General features: G+C 38.3%; 1 long non-coding RNA gene across 1 annotated transcript in view; it reads left to right on the top strand.

Moving 5' to 3' along the window:
• Positions 1-241: 241 nt before the first annotated feature.
• LOC132533023 (uncharacterized) overlaps positions 242-25,432 on the top strand; it is a 35,613-nt gene continuing 10,422 nt past the window's right edge. Inside the window, exon 1 of the long non-coding RNA XR_009544906.1 lies at positions 242-489. This is a non-coding gene — a long non-coding RNA (uncharacterized LOC132533023). The remainder of the gene's footprint in view (positions 490-25,432) is intronic.

Here is a 25,432-nt window from a genome sequence, read left to right as displayed (position 1 = left end):
CTCATATACAATATGTTTATGTACAAATCATATCTGTACTTTTATGTATAACACACTTAAATGTAGTTTTCTATGTCTTAGATGATACCATCCTCTCTTCAGTACTTTTTAATCTTTATTATATCTTTTTTATTTTATCATATTTTGAGGTTCTTTAATTTGGTGTCTGTGTTTACAGACTGTCTGTTTTAGCTTATATCTGTTACCAATAACCTGTATTTCTCTGAAGGACAACTACCAGATGATTTTTCTCATAGGAACACTATAAAGTACTGATACACAGGAACTTGTTAAAAAAAGTAAAAAAAAAAAAAAAAAAAAAGAAAAAGAAAAGAAAAGTAGTAAAACTGTCATTAAGACTGTGAAGGGAGTTGGGCAGTAGTGCAGCAAGTTAAATGCAAGTGGCGCAAAGCCCAAGGACCGGTTTAAGGATCCCGGTTCGAGCCCCCGGCTCCCCACCTGCAGGGAAGTTGCTTCACAAGCGGTGAAGTAGGTCTGCAGGTGTCTATCTTTCTCTCCCCCTCTCTGTCTTCCCCTCCTCTCTCCATTTCTGTCTGTCCTATCCAACCACGATGACATCAATAATAATAATAACTACAACAATAAAAAAACAAGGGCAACAAAAAGGAATAAATAAATAAATATTTTAAAAAAAGAAACACACACACAAAAAGACTTTGTGAAAAGTGATTATCCTCTGAGAGAGGCAGGAAGGCCAAGAGCTGTGGTGGTGGGTGCAGGGTGGAACTATTCCCTTGCTACCTTGTGATCTTGTAAGTCATTACTAAACCACTAATAAAAAAATTTTAAAACCATACATAGGAAAAAAACAGCTCTTAAAACTTCCTGTTAACATTATTGCTAAATAGTTAACATCTTCCTATTGCACTATTACTCAGAAACTTTCAAACAGCAAAAGTAGTATTCTTTATTTTTGTATTTTTGTACTAGTAATTTAATGGTGACTTACATTATTATAAGATAATAGGGGTATAGTCCTATACCATTCCCACCAAAGTTCTGTATTTCCACTCTACCACCCTTCACCAGTAACCACCATAGTTCTCCTAAGGTGTTAGATAGGAGTTGACTATGTATTTTTATTAAGTTCATGTGTTTCAGTTTTCCATATTCCACATATGAGTGAAATCAGCTGGTAGCAGTCCTTCAGATTCTTACTTACTTCGCTAAACAGTCACCACCAGTTCCATCCATTTTGTCCCAAAGGACACAAGTCCCTTTTTTTGTTTTTTCTCCAAGGTTATTACTGAGGCTCGTGCCTACACTATGAATCCACTGTTCCTGTAGGCCATTTCCCTCCATTTTGTTGCCCTTGTGCCCTTGTTGTTGATGTTATTGTTTTTGCTATTCTTGCTGTTGTTATTGTTGGATAGGACAGAGAGAAATCGAGAGAGGAGGGTAAGACAGAGAGAGGGAAAGAAAGAAAGACAGACACCTACAGACCTGCCTCAACGCTTGTGAAACAACTCCCCTGCAGGTGGGGAGACAGGAGCTTGAACCAAGAACCTTACGCTGTCCCTTGCACTATTTGCCATGTGTGCTTAACTTGATGCCTGCTGCCTGGCCCCCCACAAGTCTTTTTTAATTGCCTACTGGTACTTTATTGAATATAAGGCCCATGACTTCTTTTTTAAATTTAATTTTATTTATAAAAAGGAAACATTGACAAAACCATAGGATAAGAGGGGTACAACTCCATACAATCCCCACCACCAGATCTCCATATCCCATCCCCTCCTCTGATAGCTTTCCTATTCTTTAACCCTCTGGGAGTATGGACCCAGAGTCATTCTGGGATGCAGGAGGTGGAAGGTTTGGCTTCTGTAATTGCTTCCCTGCTGAATATGGGCACTGACTGGTCGATCCATACTCCCAGCCTGCCTCTCTCTGGGAAAGCAGAGCTCCAGGATACATTGGTGGGGTTGTCTGTCCAGGGATGTCTGGTTGGTACCAGGCTAGCATCTGGAACCTGGTGGCTGAAAAGAGAGTTAACATACAAAGCCAAACAAATTGTTGTACCATCATGGACCTAAGGGCTGGAATAGTGCAGATTAAGAGTTGGGGGGGGGTCCTCCATTTTGTTGATAGATAGTAGGTATATTTTAGTTATATTCCAAAGGGCCTGTGGCTACACTAGCTTTTTTTTTTTTCCCCTGAGCCTGAAATCTGATATGCAGGCAGATCCTAGTTATTGTCTGAGGAGATGACGTCATGGCTGGAAAAGGAATAAAAAGCTGGATCAGGGAGCTGGAAAAGGAATAAAAAGCTGGATCAGGGAAGAGAGTAGCTCCAAAATATGGGAAAGGGTTATAAATACTGTTGACTGTAAACCCCACTGGTTTGACTTGGTCTGGGGCCCATATTCAGCTTAGGACAACTATGTGACCTCTGCATCCCTGTAGATCTGAGTTCACATTCTGTGGTCATGAGTAGGAACATTCCAAGCTGCCCCAATATCGACCCATCTTCCTCAGGTGTAGCATAGAGTATGTTGTCCAGACTCCTGTCAGAGGATGGGGAACATTCTCTACCATTGTTGATCCAAGTTGAGGGCAAGGTCCTATGGGGGCCCACAAAGGGCTCTATTTTGTTGTTCCTGATAGAGATGACCAGTAACAATGGAGAGAGGAATGTATTTGAGGTCTAGGCCCATCATGTCTGTTTGGGAATCTCAGGACTCTCCAACCAGGGCCCCAGCTGATGGTATGGCCTGACAGTGACTAAACAGTCACCATTAAAGTATGCCAGGCCATGACTTCTTTATATATATATGTGTGTGTGTGTGTGTGTGTATGACAATATACATATATATATGTATATGACTCAAATGACTTTTACTGCATTGTCAGTTTTATTTCCCTCTTACTCCATCAAAATAGTCTTAATAGGTTTGTTCCCCCAGGTATTTTAAATTTCTAATCAGGAAAATGAAAAGGCACACACCAGAGAAGCATATGGGCCATTCAGACAGAGATGGCTGACCCCATGCAGAAGCTGATGCTCTTTTTTATTTACTTTATTATTATTTTTTTATTTATAAAATGGAAACACTATCAAGACCATAAGATAAAAGGGTTATATTTCCACACATTTTCTACCCCCAGAGCTCAATATCCAATCCCCTCCCTTGATAGCTTTCCTACTCTTTATCCCTCTGGGAGTATGGGCCCAGAATAATTATGGGGTGCAGAAGGTGGAAGGTCTGGCTTCTGTAACTGCTTCTCCATTGAATATGGGCATTGGCAGGTCGGTCCATACTACCAGCCTGTCCCTCTCTTTCCCTAGTGGGGCAGGGAGCTGGGGAGGTGGGGCTCCAAGAAACATGGTGGGGTTGTCTGCCCAGAAAAGTCAGAAGCTATTCTTATACCTCTTATAAATTTTAGGTGTCCATTTTCCCCTTTCCTGTCAGGTAAGAAAAACAGGGCCTGACTTCTTCAGATGGTCTCCAGATTCTTGATTCTTCATTATGGGCGAAATACAAAACTTCTTGGTCACAAGAGTTCTGAGTCCTAGTTATCTTCCCCTAACACCTACCCAATTTGAAAGTAGGGACCAAAATTCTCTTAGGGGTGCAGAAGGAAAGAGTTCTGGTTTCTGCAATTGTCTCTCCAATGGACACAAATATTGGCCTGTCGATCCATATGCCTAGCTTGTCTCTCTTTGTCTAGTAGGGTCGGGCTCTGGAGAGGTGAGGTTCTAGGGTACACTGGTAAGGCCATGTGTTCATTGAGTTCATGATGGGATTATAGTAGCCTCTGAAATTTGGTGGCTGAAAGCCATTAAGATACAATGCAGGACAAGATATTCAATAAATAAGAATCAAAGAATAAGATTGCAGCCAATGAGAATAGGGAGCCTAGGATGGAAATAAGCTTAATTATCTATTTTAGGTATGTTTCTAGGAGCTCAGGACTTTAATAATCTTTGTTTGAGCTTAGTTGCTAGGATGAAATGAAAATGCACTAGGTGATGAGGTGGCCTGGCATTTGCTAAAATGGCCATCATCTTTAAGTGAGCCAGTCACTGTCCCTACCCAGTGTTTTTAGCTCCTCCTTTGTCTGACAAGCTGAAGCCTGTCTCTCAGTTGTTAAGGCCTTGAAAGCCATTTGTTATATTCAATCTGGTGTTAGATTTAGAGTCCAATATTGAGTTAGAAAGAAAAATAGATCTAGGTTTTTAGTGGGATCTAAGTCAACCTCAAGTTTTTGACATTTCCTTGTTTGATAATTATTATAAAGGTTGTCATAGGGACAATAGTACTCCTTTATTTTATTTATATATATATACATATATATATGTACATATATATATATATATAGAGAGAGAGAGAGAGAGAGAGATTTATCTCCAGACTATCTGTTGGCCAATTGTATATAGTGACACTAGTGTTCTTCGTGGCAACAAAATCAGCTGTCTTTTGAAGAAGAGAAGCAATACTCCAAGTCAATCATGGATATGACTACGCATATCCATTTGTTCTCATTATTATCAAAGCATGTTAGCTTAACAGATTTATTTCCTCAATAATTTTCTGTTTTCTTTATATTATCATTGGTTTATATTATTTTTCCCCTAATACTGTTACAGTTCCCTTCCCTGTTAGTTTGCTATGATCTTGGCATCTAAGCTTTCACAGACTCACTTAGTGATGACTATATAAAGTTGAGGATCAATGAGTTTCAGTGGTTCTTAGATGAGTGAATAGAAATATCAATTAAGGTCTGAAAATGGAATTGCAGACTGGCCTGTGGATCTCAAAGCAATTTACCAAGCATCAGTGTATGAGCTTACGATGTCGAGGGCGAGTGATTGTGTCTGCATTTGTACGTGGGGTTGCAAAACCCAGGGCCCATTTCTCTTAGTGTGTTATGCCCCACCAAGCTGATGATAAGCCTGGGAACTCTTGAGAAGCCAGTGGGGGCCAGTGAAAGCTCTGCTCTGCAGGGCAGCCTAGGGGTTACACTAGTTTCCAGAGGCAGAGCTTGCAGATCAGTTGTCCCACCAGGAACCACACAGCAGATTGAGTACTCCCAGACATGAGATCCTTCCACTTGAACTAATGGAGATACTTTTAGGTCCAACCAGTGTCTTTTATGTATAGAAGTTGTTGACCCAGATCCTACCCATCTGATAAATCCATACTACTAACATCCAGGTAGACACTTCGTAGATCAGTTCCACCCAACAATGCAAGAAAGCAAGCAAAATGAGACTCTGCTTCTTTCTTCCAAAGGCTAAGCAAAACTCTCATTGTAAGCTTTTCATTGTCCTTTCATTGCCTATAACACCTCAGTTTTTTCTTTCTGAGGATAAATGCAACTACCATCACAAGAGTCTTGAAAAGACACACACATACACACACACACACACACACACACAAAGAGGATAGAAATACTAAAATCATGCATAATTCCATCACCAGGCAGTAAGCAACTAATATTCATTAAATATTTTCCAGTCTTTTTTCTATGCAGCTTACATATAAACACATAAACCATACAATAGCACAGAAACCATACTTTATACATTATACATGTTGTCTTGTATTTTGTATTTAACATTATAGTACGAATAGTTTTTCTTGGTAAATATTCTACAATATGATGACCAGATGTTCCACAATAGTTCACTATGAATCATCAGGATAAGTTCCACAGATGGTAAAGCAGTATTTCCCCTATTCTACTCTACTCTACTTTAATCTACTCTACTCTACTTTAATCAACTCTACTCTACTCTACTCTAATCTACTTTCTCTTCTCATTTTATCTTATCTTATTCTACTCTCATCTACTTTCTCTTCTCATCTTATCTTTTTCCTTCGCTTCCCACTTCTTCCCTTCCCTTCTCTCTCTCTCTCTGTGTCTCCCTCTTCACTCCCTCCATCTGTGTTGTTTTCACCGGGCTGGCTTCACGGGCAGGTAACAGACGACCTGGCACTCATGGCTGGGTTGTACACAGTATCTCTTTATTCATGCAGGATGCAGCGCAATCTATACCAAGCTAAGTTAAAGTAACTAACTACAAACAATCTTGTCCTTATAAATATACTAGCCCAGTAGGGTGGGAACAGGATGCGATGCAGAGAGGGTGGAGAGAAAAGTGACTGGTGAAAATCAGGGTATGACAAGGAGAGGGGGCGGAACAGGCAAGAATTCTACCACTGAACCACCAATGCCCTGGAGGAAGGGTAGTGCTTATTAACAGAGGTTATGTAAATAGAATACAGTGTTATGTAAATAGAATGCAGGGGGGATTAAACCAAATGAAACAGAAGGGGTTTTTAAAAGCAGAATTAGAAGCATACCAACACATCTGAAATAAAATAGCTGATGAAACAGTCATCAGAGTTTGTAGACACACAATAAATAAACAAATAATACCATTGGGTAGCTTTCAATGCAGATCATTACACATATACATCTCTGCTTGTTTTTTGGTATACCATAGGGTTAATGTGGCCATGAATACTTTAAATGCTTATGATGCATATTTTCTATTTGTGTCACCTCCCCTCTTAAAATATTGTATCAAGTTATGCTCTGATCAAGAAAGCAGACCAGTAGTCTGGGAGATGATGCAGTGGATGCACTGGTCTTTCAAACATGAGGTCCTGAGTTCAATCCCCAGCAGCACGTGTACCAGAGAGATGTCTGGTTCTTTGTCTCTCTCCTATCCCTATCATTAATAAATAAATAAAATATTTTTTAAAAAGAAAGCAGAGCATAAGGCTAAGGTTAGAGAGTTATGTTCTGGTCAGGGGAGCAGAAAATAAATCCCTTAGGCTAGAGAAATAGTGTAACACTAATGCAAAGGGCTTAAACACAAGAGGTCCAAGGCAGCACTGAGTGGTGCTCTGGTGAAAAACTTTAAAGAGAGAGAGAAAGAGTTTCCACCAATGGGATATAGAGCAAAAAACAATATAGGTTGAATCCTCAATGGACAGCACATTTGGACTATCACAGGACATTTGGTGACTCAGAAGGGACAAGGGAAGATTGCTAAGTGGAAGTTGAGGCCTTACGTCCCTATAAAGAGTAAGACTGTTTTTGGTGAGGGTGAAAGATATTGATACCTATCATGGGAAGATGTAGATATATACCTTTATGGAAAAAAAAAATCCTATGAGTCAACATTTCCTCAACAAAGCGAGAGAGAGGGAGAGGGAGAGGGAGAGGGAGAGGGAGAGGGAGAGGGAGAGGGAGAGGGAGAGGGAGAGGGAGAGGGAGGAGAGGGAGAGGGAGAGGGAGAGGGAGAGGGAGAGGGAGAGGGAGAGGGAGAGGGAGAGGGAGAGGGAGAGGGAGAGGGAGAGGGAGAGGGAGAGGGAGAGAACCTTAAATGTTCTTTGGTCATTTCCTCCCACTGGTTTGCTCTTGAATGAAAATGAACATTGTTGCTGAGGAATTATTCTGATGCAATCTCCGCCCCCAGGTTTTACTACGCCCTGCAAAATCCTAGCAGTGCCCCCTTCAGCCAATCCTGGCCCCACACATCACCCCTGGTTGTCGCTCAATAAAAAGCCCCCTCACCCCCCCCTCTGGGCTCTCAGCTCCCCCTTTCTCAGATCTCGCCCCCTTCTCTCTCCCCGTGGTCAGGTAGTAGGGATGGCAATTGCCTGCTGGCTCCACGTGGTCTGAACCAACCCCCCCCCCATCCTATAATAAATATTTGTGTACCCCTTTGCTCTGGACGTCCACTCTCTTCTCCGCGGTGCAGCCCGACACCATTGATACCTATCATGGGAAGATGTAGATATATACCTTTATGGAAAAAAAAAAATCCTATGAGTCAACATTTCCTCAACAAAGCGAGAGAGAGGGAGAGAGAGAGAGAGAACCTTAAATGTTCTTTGGTCATTTCCTCCCACTCAAGTTTGCTCTTGAATGAAAGTGAACATAATTATTGCTATCTAGAAGTAAATATTGCCTTGAGGGCCAGGCAGTAGTGCAGCAGGTTAAGCGTACATGGCATGAAGTGCAAGAATCATTGTAAGGATCCCAGTTCAAGGCCCCAGCTGTCCACCTGCAGGGGTGTTGCTTCACAAGCAGTGAAGCTGGTCTGCAGGTGTCTGTCTTTCTCTCTGTCTTCCCCTCCTCTCTCAATTTCTCTCTGTCCTATCCAACAATAACAGTAATAATAACAACAACAACAAGGGCAACAAAATGGAAAAAATCCTCCAGAAGCAGTGGATTCATAGTCCGGGCACTGAGCCCCAGAGATAACCTGGAGGAAAATAAAGAAAGGAGGGAAGGAAGGAAGGAAGGAAGGAAGGAAGGAAGGAAGGAAGGAAGGAAGGTAGGTTGCCAGGGAGCCAACGGAGTACTTAGAACACAGTATAATTTCTACCAAGACCCCAACACTCCCCATAAGCTAACTATACTGAATTTGGAGTCCTGTATCATGTGATATAAAAGAGAGATGACAGAATTTTATTCTCTTCACAAATGAAAAGAACCCTAAACCTAGGTCTTATACTTAAATTCCCCATATTTAAGAAAGAACTAAACACAAACTATTCTTTCTGCATATAAAGAAGTAAGTCAAACGAATAACCTCTATACAACAAACTTGAAATATTTTTCCCCTGCTACTAAAGAAGACACTTTCTTATTTTTTTCAACCTGTGTAAATGTTTCAAAATTTCTATTTCTCTCAAACTGTCATGAAAAGGACTCATTATTCTGTGCACATATACTTCTACATTTTTCTGTGAAAGTCAATATTTATTGCACTTTTTCCCCTGCATTTCTTAATGGAACATGTGTGTGATTATTGAATAAACATGAATGTATTGAGTTTTGCAACACTTCTTCTCCAGTAATTTGTTAGGATTTTTTTTCACTCTTCTAACTCAAAACAGATTTATTTTTCTAATAAGATTTTGCAAGTTCTTCATCCACAGTATCCACTAGATTTATTTCATTTTCAAAATATAAACTGCCGCACCTGGGCAGCAAGTTTTTGTGACCACTCCAAATGGTTTGTAATGGTTCCTAGCATAGAGCCCAGAGCAGTGGTGTGCACACTCACCAGATGTATGTCCACTCATGCATTACTTTTTGGTTCAATATTTTTTGGTCTGCTTATTCCATCTCAGTATCCCTGACCACATTCTCAGGTTTTATTTCATCCTTATTTGCACATCATGCAAGACAGCATTTCAGCAGAATAAAGAATCCTTTGAAATATCTCACCTGAAAATGGACAAGCTAGTAAATTTCTGTTGTAAGAATTTATTATTGTTATTGTGATTATTATTTAGCATGGGTAAAACATCCCTGCAGTACCCCCTGGGTTTTTTTTTTTTTTATTTTATTTATTCCCTTTTGTTGCCCTTGTTGTTTTATTGTTGTAGTTATTATTGTTGTTGTCGTTGTTGGATAGGACAGAGAGAAATGGAGAGAGGAGGGGAAGACAGAGAGGAGGAGAGAAAGATAGACACCTGCAGACCTGCTTCACCGCTTGTGAAGCAACTCCCCTGCAGGTGGGGAGCCGGGGTTCGAACCGGGATCCTTATGCCGGTCCTTGTGCTTTGCGCCACCTGCGCTTAACCCGCTGCGCTACAGCCCGACTCCCCCCCCTGGGTTTTAAAAACCATCTTCATGGCATTGTCCTTCTTTAGCCTGCCTATATTCCTCAGTCATTGTCTCTTCATGAACCCAATGACCCAATAATGAGGAATACTAAGACCTGCTCCCCCCAAAAAAAGAACTTCAAATTTTACTTTTTTTTTTAACATTATCATGATTAGGTTAGCTTATATATTTGTTTCTTCCTTTTTCTGTGGGGTTATAGATTGACTTGTCCATGGCCAACTGAGAATCAATTACAGAAGTCAGAACTCCCACTTTCTGCACCCCCAAAAGAATTTTGGTCCATACTTCAGTGAAGGAGAAATGATAGAGGGAAAATGACCAGAGGACTCTGAACTCTAAACTCCATCTGGACCTGGAGAGAAAAGGAAAAAAGAAGGACACTCAAAAGTAGTAATTGTGTGTAGGTGTGATTTAGAAAGGAAGAGAAGTTGGGACCATGGGAAAAAATGGGCAAATATATATATATATATATATATATATATATATATATATATATATATAAATATAGACAACTAGGTATATAAATAATAGCTAACCCATATCTGTGACCTTGGGAGAACTTCTGTAGCTTCCAATGAAGAGAATGGGGATATAGAGCTCTCGTGGTAGGAACAGTACAGAATTATATCCCTGTTGTCTTCTAATTTTGTAAATAAATACTAAGTCACTAATAAAATTAAATTATATATTCTTCCTTTGTCCAATGAGTTCAAAATATCTTATAAATAAAAAGTATAATTTTCTTCAATATCCATGTTTTCAGCAAGATTTCATGCATTTGAATAACACCTACAAGACCTTTATATCTCATTATAATAAAGTGAATCCATAGAAGTAAATTCAGGTATTTTCAAGACACAATATCTTGTTAATTTATAATTATTTAATATGATCATTTTCATTATTGCCCTACTTGCTGAAATAGTGGTGGTTTTAAGCTTGGAAATTTGATTCCACAATTAAGTAGTCTTCCTCACAGAGATGTCAGTGCTTTACAGTTTTTTTGTTTGTTTGTTTTTAATGCTTTAATATATATTGATTTACAAAATTACAAGTTAGCAGGGGTACAATTCTGCACAGTTCCCATCAACAGAGTTCTGAACCCAGAAGTCCTCTATTGTAAGCTACAGCAATTCTCTTAAGGTTGCAGATAAGGGTTAACTATTATTTCCACAACTATGCATTGGAAGGAAAGGAGGGAGGTAGGGAGAGAGAAATATAGATGAAAGAGAGAGAGAGGGGCGGGGTGGGGTGGGGCAAGGCGGGGCAAAACAAAACAGCATGCAAGCCTGGCTTTAGCCCAGGCAGTTCACCTCTGAGGACTCCTTCTGTCCAGTACACATGACCTGGTTTGAGTCTAATTCTCACTTTACTAGGGGTAGTTTTTATGTGTGGTATCTTTCCCTCCTTTCTTCTCTCTCTCTCTCTCTCTCTTGCTTTTAATTTGAAAAAAAAAAAGTTAATCCAAAGTGCTAGAGGCCCAGAAATGACATTAATATATATATATATATATTTTTTTTTTAGAAGAGAAAGCAATCCACATTTTCTACACAAGTTAAGCATATGTATACGTTTGAATTTTTTTCAGCCATCATCTTTGCTTTCATATTAAATAACAACTCATACAGCAATCAATCTCTTGACAGCACTTGAGTGATGAAAAGACAACTCAATAATCTATCCCCCAAATCACCGTCACATCATTCTCATCTAGTCTCACCCATTTCACCATGAGTCAACTATTTGTTCGAATAAAAACCTTCAAGTTTTCACTGGTCACCCCCACCTGCTTTCTAACATAACATGCGATACCAAATCCTAGTGGCACTAACTGTAAAAATCCATGTAAACTTGGTCACTTTCTCTCTCTCCATTGGTATCAACTTGTTTGAAGCCAATATCCTTCAGAACAACTGAAACTCAAGAGCTTTTTAATCATATATATTCTTCCAATCTACGAATAAAGGATATCTTCCCATTTCTTTAGTCATTCATTTCTTTTAAAAATGTTCTATAATTTTCACTGTAAATGCCCTTCACCTCCTTTGTTATAGTTGTTTAAGATATTTACATCTCTGAGTTTAACTATTATTGCTTTCTTTTCCCTTTGACTCATCATTTTTGGATAGAAATGCCACCGATTTTTGTGTACTGGTTTTGCTTCCTGCTACTTTACTGAAGTTATTGATGATTTCTCATAGTTTTTTAGTAGGTTTTTTTGGATTCTCTAGACATATTACCACATCATCAGAAAATAGTGATAGCTTAACTTCTTCCTTCCCCATTTGGATTCCTTTAACATCTCTTTCTTCCCTAATTGTATTGGCACAGACTTCCAATACTGTGGAATAGTAGTGATGATAGTGAACAAACATGGTTAGTGCCAGATTTTAGCAGAAGAGCTTTCAGTCTTTCCTAATGGCATATGATGCTATCTGTGGAGTTGTCATACATAGCCCGTATCATGTTGAGGATGTTTGCTCCTAGCCTGTTTTTTAAGGGTCTTTATCACAAAAGGTTACTGAATTTTGTCAAGTCTTTATGCCATCTATTGAATTAATCATGTGATTTTTTATCTTTCCTTGTGTTGATATGGTATATGATACTGATTGTTTTGCATATTTTGAACCAATCCTGCATATGTGGAATGAATCCTATCTGATTTTGGTGGATTGTTCTCTTTACAGGTTTTTTTTTTTAATCCAATTTGTTAAGATTTTGATGAGGATCCTTGCATCAATATTCATCAGTTTTCTTTTTTGGTAGAATCCTTTCCTGCTTTAAGAATCAGAGTAGCGTTAGCCTTATAGAATATGTTTGGGAGTGTTTCTCCCATTTCAATTTTTGGAAGTACCAGGGGAGTGCAGGTTGTAGTTTTTCCTTGAATATATAATTTACTAGTATAGCTGTCTAGACTTGGGCTTTTATTGTCAGGAAGACTTTCAGTTACTGCTTCAAATTCTGTCCTAGTGATTGGCCTGTTGAAGTTGTCTACTATCTCCTTTTCATAAGTTTGGATTTTTGTTTGTTTGTTTGTTTGTTTGGATAATTACAGAGAGAAATTAAGAATAAAGAAGAAAATAGAGAAAGAAAAAGAAATACACCTGCTGAACTATTTTCTTCCTCAAGTGGGGACTGAGGGTTTGAGCCAGGATCCTTGCACATTGTGACATGTGTGTACATGTGTGCAACCCCACCTGGCTCCTCTACTTCTTGCTTGGCAAGTGGTATAACTATAAAAATGTTCATTTCATCTGTTTTGTTTAATTTATTTGCATAATGAATCCCATAGTACTCTCATATGATCCTTTGTATCATCAGCAGAAATCTCACCTCTCTCATTTCTGATTGTGTTTATTATAACTTTCTTTGTTCTTAGTGAAATTAGTTAATAGTTTATCTATTTTACTTATGCTTTTTAAGAACAAATTTGGGTTTAATTAAGCTTTAGATGGTCTTTTGGGTTTCTATGTCATTAATTTTTGCTGATTTTGACTATTTTCCACCGACTACTGGCAAATATATATATATGTATATACGAAACACTGGCAAAACCATAGGATAAGACACAATTCCCACCACCAGAACTTCATATCCCATCCCCTCCCCTGATAGCTTTCCTATTCTTTATCCCTCTGGGAGTATGGACCCAAGGTCATTATGGGGTACAGAAGGTAGAAGGTCTGGCTTCTGTAATTGCTTCCCTGCTAAACATGGGTGTTGACAGGTCAATCCATACTCCCAGCCTGCCTCTTTCTTTCCCTAGTGGGGCGGGCCTCTGGGGAATCAGAGCACCAGGACACATTGGTGGGGTTGTCATTTGTGTCTCCTCATTGCTCCTTTTCTAGCTGTCTCAGTTGTGATGTTAGATAATTTACTTGAGATCTTTGCTCTTTGTTAACAGGGGCCTGTATTGCTATACATGTCTCTCTTAAGATTGCTTTGATCACATCCCATAGAATTTTGTAGCTGGTTAGTTTGTTTTAGTTGTTATTCAGGTAACATTTATTTTCTCTTTTGGTTTCTTCAACAGCTCACATGTTATTCAGAAGCACATTTTTCAGTCTTCACACTTTTGAGGTATTTCTTTTTTATTTTGCTTTCCTGTTGTTGATTTCTAACCTTTGTCCATGGTCTTAAAATATACTTTATATATATATAATTTCAATATGTACTTATTTGTTAAGGCTGGTTTTGTTTGTTTTTGCCCTCACATATGGTCAGTACTTGTGAATATGCCATGAGCACTTGAATAGAATGTGTATTATTTCTTCAGGGATAGAATATTCTGTATCTGTAAAGTCTCTCTCCTCTATAGATTTATTTAAGGTTGCTATTTCCTTGCTGAATTTTTTTTAATCCTAGTGAACTGTCTTTTCCTATAAGTGATGCCTTTTTAAAAATATTTTTACTTATAAAAAGGAAAAGTTGACAAAAAACCATAGGATAAGAGAGTACAACTCCACACAATTCCCACCACCAAAACTTCATATCCTATTCCATCCCTATCCCATCCCCTCCCCTGATCGCTTTCCTATTCTTTATTCCTCTGGGAGTATGGATTCAGGGTCATTAATGGGTACAGAAGGTGGAAGGTCTGTCTTCTGTAATTGCTTCTCCACTGAACATGGGTGTTGACAGTTTGATCCATACTCCCAGCCTGTCTCTCTCTTTCCATAAGTGATGTTTTAACTGTCCTACTATTATTTTGCTGTTGCTGATGTCTCCCTTGAGGTCAGTTACTACTTGTTTTATATATTTGAGTTTACCCATGTTGGGAGTGGATATATTAATGATAAGTTAGATTTTCTTTTAGGATTAATCTTTTGACCATTATGTAGTATTCATCTTTGTCTATTTTTAAAATTTTTATTTATAAAAAGGAAACACTGGCAAAAACCATAGGATAAGAGGGGTACAACTTCACACAATTTCCACCACCAGAACTCCATAACCCATCCTCTCCCCAATAGCTTTCCTATTTTTCATCCCTCTGGGAGTATGGACCCAGAGTCATTATGGGGTGCAGAAAGTGGAATGTCTGGCTTCTGTAATTGCTTCCCCACAAAACACAGGCATTGGCAGGTCAATCCATACTCCTAGCCTGCCTCTCTCTTTCCCTAGTGGGGCGGGGCTCTGGGGAAGCAGAGCTCCAGGACACATTAGTGGGGTCATCTGTCCAGGGAAGTCTGGTGGCATCATGTTAGCATCTGGAACTTGGTGGCTGAAAAAGAGTTAACATATAAAGCCAAATTGTTGACTAATCAAGAACCTAAAGGTTGAACCAGTTCATATGAAGAGTTGTGAGGTCTCTGTTTTGTAGATACTTAGTAGTTCTATTTTAGTTATATTCCAAAGAGCCCATGACTATACTAGTTTTTTTTTTTTCCCCGAGCCTGACATCTGATATGCAGGTGGATCCAAGTTATTGTCTAGGGAGATGGTTTTATGGCTGGAAAAAGGACAAGAAAGCTGGATCAGGGAAGAGAGTAGTTCCCAATTATGGGAAAGGTATATAAATATTGTTGACTGTACCAAAACCTAGACACAGAGAATGTCCCATGAGATAGGATATATGTTCACATGTATCCATAAATTACTGCAAAATATATACCTGAAAACAAAAGTGCACAATAGTCTGCATTGAGTCTGTTATGCAGCAAGCAAGTAGATCTAAAAAGACTTAAAAAGACACCATAAAGTTCCTAATGAAATAGTGTCTACTTACACTTAGATACCCTCCTCGCCTACTTCCTATTAAACTTCCCTCATTCACTCCAAAGTTAACCTTATCAAAGTAAGGAATGCAAAAGCTGAATAAGGGCGAGAGACTGGAATACTTTAATGATGACTCTTTAATCTCTGTCAGGCCACCCCATCAGCTGGGGCCCTAGTCAGGAAGTCCTGATATTCCCAAACAGACATGATGGTCCTAGACCTTAAATAGAACCCCTCTCTCAATTGTTACTGGTCATCTCTATCAGGAACAGCACAGTAGACCCCTTTGTGGGCCCCCATAAGATCTTGCCTTCAACATGGATCAACAATGGTAGAGAATGTTCCCTGTCCTCCAAAGGAAGGCTGGACAACATACTGTATGTCCCACCTGAGGAAGATGGGCCCTGAAATTGGGTCAGCTTGGAACCTTCCTACTCATGATCACAGAATGTAAGCTCAGACCTACAGGGAGGCAGAGGTCACATAGGCTCCTAAGCTTAATATGGGCCCCAGATCACATCAAATCAATGGGGTTTACAATCATCTTTGTCTCTTATTACCTTCTTTGCCTGGAAGTCTATTTCAGTTGATAGCAGAATCATTGTTCTTGCACTTTTTTTTCCCTACAGTATTGGCTTTGAACACATTGTTCTACCATATTATTTGGAGTCTGTTTCTCTTTCCTTTAGATATATGTTCCCTGGAAACACAGAATAAGTGGATCTTGTTGTTCAATCCATTCAGACATTTTGTGCCTTTTAATAGGTAAATTAGGCCATTCACATTTAAGATGACTACTGATATATGCTATTCTGGTTTTTCACTGAGACTGTTTTATATTCTTATTGATTCTTTTCCTATTTTCATATATCTGTCTTTCCATGTGAACAGGTTTAGTTTTTATGTATTTTATTAGTGATTAATATTGATTTACAAAAATTGTAAGTTAATAGTAGTATAATTCCATAGCACCACCAGAGTTTTGCCCCCCACACACACACACACCTCCACTGGAAATTGCAGTAGTTCTCTCAAGATCACTAATATAGGCTGGTTCTGTAGCTATATATCTATATCGACATATATTTCTTTTCCATTTTTTCAATGGTCCTGCCTTTACTTTCTTTCTATGTCTCCCCTATACCTATTACTACTTCTGGGTGTCTTTCCTTTATTTCTGTCCTCTCTCAGATAAGAGAAACAGTGCCTGATTTCCTCTGGTGTTTTCCAGATTCACTTTTCTTTCATTGCTGGTATAAAAACAAGATTCTTGGTGACAAATGCTTTTGGTACTGATAGAATGGGGATGCAGAGACCTCTGGTTTTATTCTCCTATCATTTACCTCTCTGGGAGTATTAACCAAAATTCTTTTTGGGGTGCAAAAAGTGGGAGTTTTAGCTTCTGTAATTGCTTCTCTGCTGGACATAGATGTTGGTAGTTCAATTTATACCTCCAGCCTTGTGAACGGTTTTCATTTTTTTCTAAACTTTTTATCTTTACTATTGAATAGAGACAGCCAGAAATCAAAAGGGAAGGGGGTGATAGAGAGGGAGAGAAACAGAGAGACATTTGCATCACTGCTTTACCACTGGAAAAGCTTTCCCTCTGCAGGTGGAGACCAAGGACTCGAACCTGAGTCCTTGCACTCAACTAGGTGTGCCACCACCCAGCCCCATGAACAGTTTTCTATAATGATTCTTTTCACTAGTTTTATTTGTACTTTCTATGGATTTCTGTTCAATATTTTGTTTTGGTATTACCATAAGCTTCATATCTAACTTATTATAATTATCTTTTTTAAGTTGGTCTTATCTAAGCATCATTTGATTATACTGCTCTGTCTTCCCTTCTCCCTTTTCTACCACTTTCTTCTTCATATTGTAGTTGTTTGTGGTTTTGGTTCTATTCCAGTGCTGATCATCTCTCCTATAATTTCTACTCTTCTATTTATTCTTTGCCTGTGGAACTCTTTTTAATAGGCTTGTAAGACCAGAATACTGGTGAAAAATTCTTTCAGTTTCTCTGGATTTTAAGACATCTTTAATCTCCCTCATATTAGAAAGATATTTTACAGAATAAAGTATTTGTGACTGGAAACTTTTATCTTCTAAAACTTTAAAGGTTTCATTCTACTCTTGTTTCTAGAGAAATATAATGAAATCCTGACAGCTTTACCTTTTTTCTTATACCTAGAAACCTGTAATATTTTTGTTTAAGCTTGAGTTTTGATAGTTTTACAATGATGTCTTGCTGCAGGTTTTTTCAAATTCAGAAATTTACCCTTTCTCTCAGCTTCCTAGATATCTAAGTTCTAAGCATTAGTCTGCTGTAGAAAGTTTTCTGCTATGATTTCTTGAATATGGTCTCTATTCTTTTTCCTCTAATCTCCCTCTGGAATCCCTATAACTCTCACATTCATCTTTCTTATGGAATCTTCTTCTTCACAGAGAGTTGATTCCTTGTTCCTAAACTTTATATTTTTTTTCTTTTAATTTTTTATTTATAAAAAGAAAACATTGACTAAACCACAGGATAAGAGGGGTATAACTTCACACAATTCCCACCACCAGAACTCTGTATCCCATCCATCCCCTGATAGCTTTCCTACTCTTTAACCCTCTGGGAGTATGGACATAAGGTCATGTGGGATGCAGAAGATGGAAGGTCCAACTTCTGTAATTGCTTCCCCACTGAACATTGGCATTGACAGGCCAATCCATACTCCTAGCATGTCTTTCTCTTTCCCTAGTGGGGAAGGGCTCTGGGGAAGCAGAGCTCCAGGACACATTGGTGGGGTTGTCTGCCCAGGGAAGTCTGGTTGGCATCATGCTAGCATCTGGAACCCTATTCAGAGAATCCCTGGTCTTAGTCTGCTGCTTGTTGGAGCTTATGCCAGCCACTGCATCCAAGTCACCATCTTTGTTCCTAAACTTTATTCACCATCATCTTTAATATCATAGAGTGTGCACACTATGTACTCTAGGTCTGATATTCTCTTCTCTGTGTCATTTATTCTACTTCCTAGATTTATCATTTGAATCTTACAAGCATTCAAAGAGTTATTCACACCCTGTAATTCTATTTGTTTTTTTTTAAATGTTTCCTGTTACCTTACTGAAATAATATCTCAAGTCATAAATATGTTTATTTATTTTAATTTCAGTGCTGGATCATAAGGTATTTCATTGTTCTTTCCATGGGAATCTGAATTTAAGTTAAGTAAACATATTCAGGACTTGAGATATACTCTCAGTAAGGTAATGTTTGTCAGACTTTATGTAGTTTCTTCAAAAGTCTCAGCTGTAGTTTGATGATATTGTTGTGTACTTTTGTTGAATTTCTGGTTATCTCCAACAGTTACAAAATGACTACAACTACTCCATCATCATGCCTCTACAAGTCTCTATAGATGATCTTTCTATGACTGATATATTCTTACAAATTAAGACTTAGCACAGATGTAACATCCTTAAAAAGATTATTCATGCCCATTTCAATTTTCTCTGACATCACCCGGCCTTATTTCCTTCCTAGTAATCATCTCTTTTAAAATTATCTTCTTAAGTTTGTTTACTATTTAATAGCTTATCACTTCTCTGTAATATGAGCCCCGTGGGAGGAGAAACCTCATCTCTCATTCACCACTGTAATACTACCAAAGTTTACACATGAAATGAACGTTCACTGAATGAATTAATTTTTCAGCCTGGAAATCAAATTCCATTCAAGTTTCCTTACAATCCACCTCTAATATACACTCTAGCCTTTTTCTCAGTGTACTATCTGCAAGCTATATCAACTACACAGTAACAGTTCAAGACCCAGTGGTGTTAATCAGACTATTAATTCATCTTGAAGCATCCTTTCTCAACTTTCCCTCACATCTCTACTCGTCTACCCTCCCATCTACCCAGCCACACTGCATTCAATTCTACTCAGGGCTTTTGTTCTCATCCTCTACTGAGCAGCTAAAGTCCTTTCCTCTTGATCCACAGCATTTTGTCTTTCCATCAGAAGGTCCTTAACACAGCAATGCTTCCATAATTATACATTTATTTCATACTTCTCCACGATACATACTTTTCCCTGAAAGCAAAAGCTTAATCAATTTCTTGTCCTTCATAGTAAATAGTCAAGTCACTGGTAGGAATTCAGTAAATGTTTTCTTCTGACTGAACTGAATTGAACTAAGAAAAAGATAACCCAAAAGCTTAATTCTGTGCCTTGAATCAGATGTTTTTAACTCCCAGTTGGTTGCAAAATACACAGATCTTCAATTTACTTATTAAAGTTTTCTTTTCCTATGAGATAAAGAGCCAGGGAAATGTTCATATCTGAAATAAAGTCTCAAAACTAAATGTACATCCAATAGTGCCTCAGGCATGCAAGTCCTATGCTCTACACCAAACTGTCTCACTTATGAAATTAGATGATTTAATGGAATAAATGTTAGAGTTCTCTGTGATAATGAATTTTCTGAGTTCACTGTGCCTCTTGCAAAGACAGATGTGGTCAGGAATCACTGAAGTCATGTTTTTTTGTATATTTGTCTTAAATAACCAGCTGCTTGTTTACCCTTTATTCCTATGTTTGGCCGAAACTGGATTGCTTCTCCCACACATGTTTTTCCTTCAGAGTGTTGATATTGGGATATATCCTAAATGATAACAAAATACCAGACTTCTAGGGTCATTGGCTTAATGCAGCTGTGACTGATTGAGGTTCATGAAAGTCACCACTTGTCATTTGTTTATATTGTTGCTCTAGTGGTTTTAGGAACTTTCATTGCTAGATAGTTAGAAACCTCATCCCCAGGCCCAGACATTCCCCTACTTATTGTTAACTGGTATAAAAGTAAGAGATTGTGTGGCACAAATCATCCTGTTAATGTTTAGCAAAGACTCTAGAGCATCTTAGTAGATTGTTGAGGAAGAAACAGACTCCAGTGGTTCCTCCTTGAATTAATATACTCTTGTTCTAAGGGTAAAAAGAACACTGTAGCAGGATGGAACACTGTCTTCTCAGGCAAGGCTGGCTCACAAGAAAGTATGACTAAAGAATCTTAAGCAGCTCAAAAAGAAAGTGGTCATATATAGGTATTTTTGTAACTAAGAAAAGAAAACAGCAAAGTTCTAACTGAAGCAAGGGAACAATATGACACACATGTGTAAAATGCACAGGTCTTAAATAACCCAGGACTAGCTACATTGCAGACAACAAATATCGTCTCCTCAGTTCTAGTCTGGAAGTCTCTGTGGCCGGGGTGTGTGTGGGGGGTGCGGTGTGGTGTATGATTCCTATTCCTGACATGCCCATACAAGATGAAGTAAGTATGTACTATCACATGGTGGCAAACATCTAAGAATAAGGAGATGCTTTAAACTGGCCAGAGAAAGATTTTCATTTTGCAGCTTTACTCTTAGCAACATTCCTTCTCTTCAAGTTCCCCTCTTTTTGCCTCCTGCCCCCCCCCCAAGATAAAGAAATTATCTTCTAAAGGAAACATAGAATACGATAAAAGAAAAAAATTAGTTTCACTAATTTGGGTACACTAAGTTTGTATCAAGAAGGAGAAATGGAAGGTGGGTTCAAGACTACCTGACAGAAACTTCTTCAGTTCACTCTGATGCAGGTTAGTTGAATTCAGTAGTTAAGATTCAAGGAGTTAGGGAAGAAGAAAATAAGAATGTTTGAGTCTAAACAGAGAATGTATTGCACTATAGGATGATACGGTTACAAAACGTTTACTAAATGGTAGTGAGAAATACTGACCCACAATCAGAGTAAAAATACAGCCTCTCCTAACAGTGCTCTCTGTCTGATCCTGCCTCAAAAGTCACTCAATAGTGTGCACTTGGTTTCTCTGCTTTCTTTTTTAATCCAACAAGTCAGGATATGTAACAAAGATCATCCTGAGTTTCTCTCCCTCTGTCTCCATATCTGCTCTCAATCTCTCTCAGTCCTATAAAATAAAAAGAAAGAAGACAGAGGGATGGGGGGGAAATGCTGCCAGGGGAGGGGTATTCATGCTGTAGGCACCAAGCCCCAGCAATAAACCTTGTGGCAATAAAAAAAATAAGTAAAATAAAAATACTTCTCCACTTTTCTCCATTGCAGTGGACTCTGAAATGTGTCCCCATGACTTTGTGCCAATGAAGATTTGTCTGAAACATTTGGGAATTTACATTGTTTCAAACAAAACAAAGAAGCTTCATTAAGATATCACTCCAGGAACCTTATAAGAAACCTATCCCTTGGCAGAGTTGATCCCTGTCTGCTACAGACAGGAAGATACATTTATTTAGATACATTAACTTACACTGATGGAGAAATAGATCTCTCTCTCTCTCTCCCCACCGTGTGTGTGTGTGTGTGTGTGTGTGTGTGTGTGTGTGTGTGTACATACTTTGTGCAAAAGAGAAAGAAAGAAAGTGTGTGTGTTTATTTATTTAAAGGACTACCAACTGAGCTGCAGGTTTCACAGAGAAATAAAAGTAAATAAGAAATCATGAGTAATAATGAAATGTGTTGATGTAGGGCCTCACCATCTACCCTGCTGGGCTTTGAGAAGAATTTGCAGGAATCTTTTGCCAAGAGCAGTTTGCAGAGTGGATATTCAGTTATTCAAATACTAAATATTCAGACAGTAAAAATTATTGATACAATTGCAAGATACTGATTTCTTGTAGTAATTGTATGTTATGATTACAGTAAGTTTCTCATGATATAAAGTACAACTACTGTGGTCCACTGGGAAAAAAATTCCTTGAGAACAGCAACATTTACACCTTTCCTCTACCACTGCTACCAGGATTAGCTTTTCATACAAGCAAATCTCCCATTGAAGTAAAATGTCTATTTAACCCCAGAAAGATAAAACAGTGCCTTGAAACTGAAGGGAACAAGATATACTTAGACTCAAGTTAAATTGCACAAGAGATATTTAAAAGACAAGCAGGACTCTAAGTTTTTTGAAGTAAATGTGCTGACTAAGTAGCATCATGTTCTGCCAAGTTTAGTTGCCTTGAAATATTAGAATTATATTTGAAGAAAGTGGATGTGGGCAACGGGTCATATGTATTTGATCATTTAATTACAATGTTCAGATCAAGAGACAATATGTGCTTACATGTTAGTTGGTTAGTCACACTGGGAACTTGGTTCACTTCTGAGTGCTATATTTGAAGGTAGGGGAGGAAGAAGATTAAACAGAACTGTTCCATAGTGGTGAATGATTCAGGATTATTTCCCAGGAAGCAGAGTTAAGGGAACCATAATTACAAATCTGAAGACAAGAAGAACAGATCAGACAGGAACAGGAAAACCTTTTTTTCCTGGTCTTCTTTTTTTCATGTTTTTCATATTGCATTCGTTATGCTTTTCCAAGTACACTATGGTTACCTGTATAATTTCTTCTTTGTACAACTGTTTTTGTCCTTCTGACTGCTGACTCCTCCAATTCCAACTCAGTATTATTGCTTCCAGAAAAGCTTCCATAAGTCCCTTCCCCTGCTATTAGTAGAGGATTACATATTCTTACTTTTTAATTGATGATTATGGTAAATATCTCTGTGTGCTTCTTTTTCTGTCTTTCTAAATGAAAAAGTGACCCAGAACGGGTCCTATTTCCCTTAATACAAATAACAGTTTTAATAGAAGAACTAGATCAATGGAACTGTACAGAGTGAACAAATAGACTCATATATACAGACAACTAAATCTCAATAAAGATACAAAGCAATTGTAAAAGAAGAGTACAATAAGAAGGTGGACAGAAGATATAAATAGACAGTTCTCTAAAAAAGAGATATACATGGCCCACAGACATATGCAGAAATGGTCCAATTCACTTATTAGAGAACCGCAAATTGAAACCACCTTGAGGTTCCACCTCACACCTGTGAGAATGGGCTCCATCAATAAAACAAGAGAAGCTAAGTGTTGGAGAGGCTGTGGAGAGAGAGGAACTCTGCTACACTGCTGGTGGGAGTAAATTAGTGCAGCCATTATGGAGACCAGTATGGAGAATCCTTAAACAAATACAAATGGAAATACCTTATGATCCAGCAATTCCACTACTAGGCATATAGCCAAAAGATATAATAACACTGATTCAAAGATATATACATATATGATGAACATAGACTTTATCAAATAAGCACATAAAAAGTTTCACCTTAAGTCTTAAAAAATGTGAACTAAAACCCCAATGAATATGACCACATACTAATTAGAAGTTGAAATGACTATGTCAGATATTGAGGAAGATGTGGGACAACCACAAAACTTATCCACTGCAGATACAGATGCAAAATGGCAGTTCTACTCTAGAAAACAAGCTGACAGATGGTTAAGGTCTGATGACTAAGGACTCAACAAAGTGAAACCTGTTATTGAAAAGTGTCACAGAAATAGCCTTCTTAAAATTACTCTTTGGTTATGTCTGTCCTGTAATCAATCCAACAATTCCACTCCCGGTATTTATCAAAACGACAGACTCCTGTGTATTTATCAAAAAAGCATACAGCTGTACAACATAAATACTAATGTTCCTAGAATCGTATTTATAGCAGGGAAAAAAAAGACCCCAGAAAGAATCCAGATGTCCATAAATAAAGTACAACATATTCTATAGTGGAATACTACTCAGTAATGAAATGATCTCTCGATATGCTCTTTGACACAGATGAATTGCAAAAGGGCACAAAGACTTCTGAAGGAGATAGATATGTTCATTATCTTGCATGTAGTGCTGATTTCACAGATGTATAGAAAGCCTATTGAACTGTATTCTTTAAATATGTACAGCTTATTACCAGTTATCCACTTAAAGAAACATTTTTTCTTGTCTTTATTTATTTATTGGGTAGAAACAGTCAGAAACTGACAGGGAAGGGGGAGATAAATATGGAGAGAGACAGAGAGACACCTGCAGACCTGTTTCAATACTAGCAAAGCTTTCCCCCTGCAGGTGAGGAACGGGGCCTTGAACGCGGGTCCTTGCACATTGTAACATGTGTGCTCAACCAGGTGTACCACCACATGACCCCTCCATTGAAAAATCTTTAAAAGCACAGTAATAGTAACTTCTAGAATCTAATTTTTCAATATGCCTTAGATGTAACAAAGGACCAAGATATGTTAACACATTAAAGGCCTAGCTAGGGTGGTATTCCAGACTGACTCTATAATTCATTTTTATACTATTTAATTCACTGAGGCTAGGAGACAGAACCAAAGAATGATTTTAAGAAACCTATTTTTATGACACTCTTTATTAACAGGTTCCTCTTTGTTGAATTTCCAGCTATCAATGTTTACATAAAACCTTGATTCATGAAAATGAATTCAGCAATTATAGAACTGCTTCTTTAGAAGCACTAATTGACCATGCAAGCTGCGAAAAAAATGTGTGACAGGCCTACTTCTTTAGTGTTTCTTCCATATGATAGGCCAGAAAAAGGAATGATTTCCTTTTAAATGCCATGCAAAGGGAGAGCACTAGAAAAACTCAGAGGGACTCACAATTTTCTGGTTGTCAGCCCCAAGTTCTGCTTCCTCAGGCGCAGTAGTTCACACAGGTGTAGCCAGTTAGCTCGTTGTTCGTTTGATGCTGAATTAAAGTTGTGCACTGCCCATTCCAGGTTTAGCCTTTTGTTCCTTTAGATAGATGATGTTAACTACAGATGTATGGTGCTTGCTTCTTAGGTGGACATAGGCTTATTTTTCTGTTTTTGAATCAGCAGGTCTCTTCTCTAACGATGTGCAATCACAAATCTGGCAGACTGTTTCATTCCACATGCAGAAAGAGACCACAGGAAGTATTTCCATTCTGAATCGCATAGAATTTGTGATTTACATGCACCTTTTGAGTCAAAATCAAACATTTGCCCTGGATTGGCCCGAGTTTAATTAAAATGATGAGAATGTGTGATAGGCATTTGGTCTGAGGCAAAAAGGATGCACAGTATTGAAATTTGGAACAAACATTTTTTTAAATGAGAAATGCATGGTTGGCAGTGATAAGAAATGCCAAGACTATGTATTACATGGGATCACGGGTTGAAAATAGAAAATATCCTAAAAATTCTGGCAC

The sequence above is a fragment of the Erinaceus europaeus genome, chromosome 15 (assembly GCF_950295315.1).
Source record: "Erinaceus europaeus chromosome 15, mEriEur2.1, whole genome shotgun sequence".
Taxonomy (NCBI): Eukaryota; Metazoa; Chordata; class Mammalia; order Eulipotyphla; family Erinaceidae; genus Erinaceus; species Erinaceus europaeus.
Note: the sequence above shows the minus strand (reverse complement) of the source record. Positions and strands in the feature narration are given on the sequence as shown.